Below are 7490 nucleotides of genomic sequence, written 5' to 3'. Positions count from 1 at the left end.
ATTTTAAGATATAGATGAGGATGTGAGTATATGTGATTTATTTATTTTTTAAACATTTATTTATTTATTTATTTATTTGAAAGTCTGAGTTACAGAAGCAGAGAGAGAAAGAGAGAGAGATCTTCCATCTGCTGGCTCACTCCCCAAATGGCTGCAATGGCCAGAGCTGCACTGATCCAAAGCCAGGAGCCAGGAGTTTCTTCTGGGTCTCCCACGCAGGCTACAGGGACCCAAGGGCTTGGGCCATCTTCCACTGCTTTCCCAGGCCAGAGCAGAGAGCTGGATTGGAAGTGGAGCAGCCAGGATTCAAACAGGTGCTCATATAGGATGCCGGCACTGCAGGTGGCAGCTTTACCTGCTATACCACAGCACCAGCCCTGAGTATATGTGATTTAAGAGCTGCTCTCAGGAAGCACCAGTGAAGAAGCGGGGAAAGAAGCCAGTCCACAGAGCAGTGCTGAGTAGGCTTTCATTCTGGGAGACACAGCTCATACCCACATGAGGAGTGAGCTGAGCCACCCAAGAGGAAGGGAACTGGAGTATCTGTCAACTCCCATTCATCACTGGCACACATTAACTGTCCGGCACTTCCAGTCTTGGCTGGACTCTGACCCAGCTGCTCCCATCAACAGAGGCGTGCTACCTGCAGGAGATCTTTATGGGGAGTGGTGACTTCAAGGTTGTATCAGCCGGCCAACAACTATTCTCTGCTATGGACAGGCGTATTAAGTAATTGACGACTACTTCTCTTGGTATCTGTGCTTCTGTGCCTTTGCTTAATCTATAGCCTCAGCATGGAACACCATTTCTTTCTGTCAACTTAGAGGCATCCTAGCTAATCACATGGTAAATAATGAATTGATATTTCTTAGATAAGCAACATTTCATTCAGGGCCTCATTCAAATCTCACTTCTGTTAAGAAACACTCTCTGATCTTCACTATGGTGCCAGAACCTTCCGTCAATCACAGCCCATAAAGTGCATCTCTTCTAGTTCAGAAGAGTGTCTGTTTGCAGCCTATGGCTAGGGATCTGGTCAACACACTAGGGACGGACTCTGGCAGCTTTCAGTCATCATCTGTGACAGGGCAGGCAGGTTTATCCTCCCTCCTCTCAGCCGCAGGGTTAGGAAGACATTCACTCCAGCGCTCACAGGTCTAAACTATAGTATCCAGGCTCAGTGTTAGCACCAATAAAAGCAGTACTGATTTGCATGATTTCTGTGCTTATTCCAGGAGCTTCTGATTTGAGGTAGAGAAGGAAGTTCTCACCTATTGCATTCCTCTTAAAAATCTTAACCATCTGGAGCCGGCGCTGTGACTCACTTGGTTAATCCTCTGCCTGCGGCACCAGCATCCCATATGGGCACTGGATTCTAGTCCCAGCTGCTCCTCTTCCAGTCCAGCTCTCTGCTGTGGCCCGGGAGTGCAGTGGAGGATGGCCCAAGTGCTTGGGCCCCTGCACCCGAGTGGGAGACCCGAAAGAAGCTCCTGGCTCCTGGTTTCGGATCGGCACAGCGCCAGCCATAGCAGCCATTTGGGGAGTGAACCAATGGAAGGAAAACCTTTCTCTCTGTCTCTCTCTCTCTCTCTATAATTCTACTGTCAAATAAATAAATAAATAAAATCTTAACAATCAGTATTGATGGAAACACTTTCCCAGTCCAAAAGACCTGAGGCTCTGATAGGTAACCCCTGCTGAAGGTGACCTTGGAATAAAAATTTCTAACTGACGAGGAAGGCAACCGCCACGTAGGAGAGTCAGCGTGTGCTACAAATGGGAGAATTTGATCTCCTGCCATCAAAGATGTCTTAGTGCATTCTGTGCTGTGGTGATGAATCCCAGGGGCTGGCTCATCTCTACTGAGCAGGAATTTTGGAAGCCCAATATTGCAGTGCCTGCATCTAGTGGAGCCCTTCTTGCCTCATCATCCCATGGCAGAAATGGGAAGGAAGGGCCAAGAGAGAAAGAGAGAGCAGGAGGGGTTAACCTTGTCCTCTGATAATAGCACCAACCCCCCCCCCCCATCAAAGTGGAATCTTCATGGCCTGGCCACCTCCTAAGGGTCTCACCTCTCAGCTCTGGCATGATAACAATTAAATTTCAATGTCAATTTGGGAGATGACAAGCAGTCAAACCATAGCAGGACAGAATGGAAAACATCTCAATGTGACATGTCTTCTTTCAGTACGAGGATTTAGCTTTTCCTATAATCCCAGGACAAACAGAGCGCTATTATCAAAAACACAAGTCAAGTCCCTCCCACATCTTCACCCCTGCTGAGTTCCCTACAATGGCCTCCAATTGCTCTTAGGCTAAAAAGCACCCTAGGTTGTGCTGTACGCATGGACTTTCCCCACCTCATCAGGTATATTGAAGACTGCTTGCCACTCGCCACGGTCAGCAGTCATTTCAAGTTCTAGAACGTTTCATATGCCCTCCCGTCACAAGGCCTTTGCCTGATGTCCCATCAGCCTGCAACCCTTCCCTGGTCCTTCTGTGGCTGCCTACTTCCCTCTCATCTGTTCTCTGGCACCCACCTCCATCATTATTTCCTCATGAAGACTCCTCTGACCCTGCTGCTGAGGTCAAATCTTACTCTACTGGGAGAACCAAGTTCCTCTTTTTCCTGACACTTGTCAGGGTTATATTTGTGCGTGTGACAATTTGATCAACATCGGAATTATCCAGTAGGATGTGGGCTCTGTAAGTCAGAACCTGTCCTCCAAAACTGTGCCCAGTGTAGTGCAGATTTTCAATAAACAACTCTTGAACAGATGAGTCTAATAGAGACTTTTTGCGGTTGCTGTGAATGTGACCGGTTCATAGCTCACATTTGTACCCCTTCGTTGAAGAAGTTCCTATGGATCCCAGGAGCCACCTCCATGGGGAGATGCCTGAAGCTAATATGAGGGTGCAAAAGTTTGGTGTCCCACAAAGGGAAGCCACTTTGTATTCTTTAGAATGGCTGAAACAAAAAGAAACATTAACAAGTGTTGGCAAGAATGTGGAGAAATCAGAACCCTCATGCACTGCGTATGTACATGTAAAACGCTGGAGTCATCCTGGAAAACAGTTGGGCAGTTTCTCAAAACATTAACGATAGGATGACCATATGATCCAGCAATTCCACTCCTGCTCATATACCCAAGAGAATTGGGTGCAAGTATTCAAACAAAGGCTGGTACGCAAATATTCACGGAACATTCGTAAGAACCAGAAGGTGGAAACAACCCAACGTCCATCAACTGACGGAAGTTTAAACAAAATATATTATATGCATCCAATGGAATAGTGTTCCATCATAGAAAGGAACGAAGTTCTGGTATAACGTGAAGCTTCAGGCTGAGTCAAAGAACCCAGACCTGAACGGCTCCATAGTGTATGGCTGCATTTACATGAGTCATCCAGAAGAGGCAAATACAGAGAAACAGAAAGCAGACTTGTGGTTACCAGGGACTGGGGAAAAGGGGAACGGGGGTGACTACTGATGTGCACATGACTTTCATTTTGGGATAAAGAACAAGTTCTGCAATTAGATAGTCATAATGGCTGTAGAAGCTGGTGAACTTAATGCTTCTGAGTTACAATTTTTAGATGGCTAAAATGGTAAATTTTATGTTACGGATATTTTCTCACAATTTTACAAATGAGTGGCTAAGTGCTGGGAAATCTGCCATGTGATACAGTTCTAGATTCTTCTTAAGAGCAGACCAACTTTTTTTAGTGTTTATTTTATATCTTTCTACTTGAAAGGCAGAGCAACAGAGAGTGTAAGAGACACACACAGAGAGATCTTCCGTCTGCTGGTTTACTCCCCAAACAGCAATCAGGGCTGGGGTAGGCTGAAGCCAGGAGCCGGAACTCCATCCAGGTCTCCTATGTGGGTAGAGGAACCCAAGCACTTGAGTCATCTTCCACTGCATCCAGGGTGTGCCTTAGCCAGAAGCTAGAACAGAAGCAGAGTAGCCAGAGGTGGCTCTCCCATAGGGGACGAGGTGTCCCCACAGCCACACAGCATCCGCCCCAAGCAGCTCGACTTCAGGCATATCTGAGACCACTTTGCTTGGCTCTCCTGTCTTCCCTGTCCCGTTTCCTCACTGCCCTTCGGCTTCTCCCTAAGAGCACTCCCTCAGTAAGTCAAGGGTTTCTTTATCTCTCCATCAGGCCCTGCTTCTGTGGACCCTGACTCCACCAGTAAGTGAACCAGCAGAGAAAACGAAGGCGCAAAGACAGTTTATAAATGCCGGAGCCCTCGCAGATTGGAGCTGGCGTTCAAACCCGGGTGGCCTTGACAGCACTGTCTACTCTCAGACTGCTGCGCCACAACCCAGTGACCTTCTCAGGGCCAACAAATGTGTTGGAGCAGCTCCGCGGGGCCAGCTGCTGGTCCTCGGGGCTCCACGCCTCTGCCTCCTTTCGCGCACCTCAGGCCTCATGGGCAGCCTGTATCAGTGGTTCTTTCTTTGCAACTCAAGCCCTACATAATGATTTCAAACAAAACAAAGCAAAACATGAAAACAGCCCATCCCCCAGTCCCCCCATGTAACAGAGAAGTTACTGTATGTAGAAACCCAGCTGTCCAAACTGAGATCGTTAGCGTCTCCAAGCATATAGAAAGATTGGATTAACTCACCCGTCCTTGTAAAGACATTAATATTGTTCCGTCACTGAGCAGCTGAACACCCGATACATCTCCATTTAAAGGCAAATTTGTAAATGCCTAAGTGTAGTCATAATAATAGTGCTGTAATTCTTATTGAACATGCTCAGAGTGCCGGATTATTTATAGCATTGTGTTCGATGTTAAACACTTTGGGACACAAATTATAAACTTTTATCGTTTGGGGCAACTTTATAGGAAGGGAAACAAGAGGAGTAAAATCTAATTTAGGGGAATTATGGTGAGAAATGACTCAACCAAATTAGAAATCATTTTTACTCATTTTGGGGCTGGTGGCCAGACTGACAAAGGAGAAGGAAGAAGTATGGTTCCCCAGTAAATGCAACTGGTAGACAGAAATAACCAGGTATATTTCCATTCCTCATTAGGTCGGTCTAGAAGAAGTCATTGTCAGGCATTGCTATGTGACAAGTACCCGTAAACTCCCGATGGCAGTTCAGCGCAAGCTTTATTTCTTACCTGTGCATCTGTGCCTCAGTCGATGGTCAGCTGATTTTGTCTGAACCTCGATGGAAAGTGAGGCTCGTGTCTGCCCACGTCGGCCACTCTCCTGGGGCCAGCGGGCACCCAGAGCACGCTTTTCTGTGGCTGTGACGGGAGTCAAGAGTGCAGTCCCAATCACACTGCCATGTTTCAAACCCGCACACACGGAATTTTTACCAGGGTCTCATCGGCCACAGTAAACCCCAAGGTCAAGCTCAAGATCAAGGAACAGGGAAGACACCCAGCCCATCGTGAGAACCATGTGCATAGAGATCCCAACCTGTTATAGAAGATCTTATTCCTGTGCTTGCTCTGATCAAGTAACACACACTTGATGACTTATAAACAACAGAAATGTATTTCCCACAGTTCCAGAGGCTGCCAAGGCCAAGGCCGAGGTGGATTCCATGGGGGGGCGGGTTACTCTTGCTCGTAGGTGGTACCTTTTTGCTATGCACTCACGTAGCCATGAATTCCTTTCACAAGAGCTTTGATTCTATACCCCATCCCCTCCCAAAGCTCTACAGATGGGATACAAATGTCAGCCCATGGCATGCAGGACTGAGGAGGTGTGAATCAACAATGAAATCTATCTCAGGAAGCCTGAATTCTCCAACAGAGCCAGAAAAATGGGAGAGAAAAAACATGATCGGCATGAATGGTTGCCTTCCCAGTTCTGATAATCACAGCAATGCTTTTTGAGGAACTACCCCTCTGTATACATAATTCACATAGAGCTATCGCCTTCTGCCTCCAGGAATGACCTGAAGCCAGGGATTGGCCAACACAGTTACTCATCCCTTTTGCCAGGGATGGTGGTGGGACCTAAGGAAAGCTAATAAAAGCCAAACCTGGGACTTTCAGTATAGCCATCAGGAAAAATCCTGCCCACAGGCACATGCATGTCTTGTTAGCTGTTTCCATCAGGCACTGTCTCATAAGAGACCTGGCTTCTGCCACCTGGGCCCCGTTTCTCAAGGCCTTTCCAGCTGTTTCATCTAGAGAAGCATCACTTTGTAGGAGAAGCTTCAGCTGACGTCAGCAGACTGGATGTCGCTGTGAGCTCCTAGTCACTGAGCGACTTCGTTCTTCAAGTCTTAACCTCTCGAATTCAGAAAATCAGAGAATCATTTCAGAAACATCGCCATCATCATAGCAACATCAATTCCATGAAAATGTTCTAAAATTTTAACTGCTGCCCACTGAAATGGAAGCTAGAAATATTTTCTTGAAAGAGGCCTTAACCATCAAACAAAGAGGAGATTCCAGAAAGCAAATCGAATGCATAAGTGTTAACAATATTTGTGTTCACATAACAAATGTTGGGTGAAGGATCATGAGAAATATGAGTAGTTATAATTTAAAAGGTTGATGAGGAGTTTGGGTATTTTTCTGTAATTGACTTTCCTGCCTCTCCAATTAATAGTGAATTTATTATGGTTTTCTGCATGATGCTTTAGAACGGCCAAGTCTTCGGTCTGAAAACCTCAGGGCAGATAAACATTTTAGGTGATTAAAAAAAAACACATTTAGAAAATGGTGTTCTCTGAGGCCTGCGGGAATAAACTCACACCATTCTTTACAATTTCATTACAGAAGATGAATAAATGCCTGTCAAATTAACTTTGCTCAATCCCATAAATGGCGGGAAATGCAGCAACAAATGCAAATAGCGGAGCACAATTTGTTTTCCTTCAGTCGCTTGATGGCAAAGAGTCTGCTTTCTGTCATATGCAACGCAGGGACCCATCAAAAGCCTCAGCTCTGGATCCAGCTCATGAAATTTGCATCCTGAAGGCATCTACTATGTGCATGTAGGGAAGAGGTGGGAGGAGGGAAAGGAGGAAGGAGCCCCACTCTGGCCTCTGGAACTGCCTGATTCTCTGCTCGCATCACATGACCTTGAAAGTCTCACTTCCACGACTGCACTTGGAGAAATGTCTGTCTGCTCCGCATCTCAGTGACCAAGCTTGTCACCTAGATACAGGTTCGAAGTCGATGTGTGCATGGCGACACCGTTGCTTATTTGTTAGATCATCTGGGCTGCTGTGTAAGAAACTACAGCTCAGTGTTTTCAAACAAACACAGATTATTTGTCATGGCCTGAGAAATAGTTGCTCTTGGCTAGTGGGCTACAGGTAGTGTTTCTCTCCAGGTCTCTCTTCCTCTCTGAAGACCAGTGAGCTATCCCAGCTATGTTCTTCTGATAGCACGGGGGGAGGAGAGAGGGAGCAAGTGGGTCAGTGAGGGCTCTTAATTCCTCGGCTTCATCCTGGCACAACACCACTTGTGTCTCACGCTATTGACCAAAGTGAGTCACCTG

The sequence above is a fragment of the Oryctolagus cuniculus genome, chromosome 18 (assembly GCF_964237555.1).
Source record: "Oryctolagus cuniculus chromosome 18, mOryCun1.1, whole genome shotgun sequence".
Lineage (NCBI taxonomy): Eukaryota > Metazoa > Chordata > Mammalia > Lagomorpha > Leporidae > Oryctolagus > Oryctolagus cuniculus.
This window is presented reverse-complemented; position numbering follows the sequence as displayed.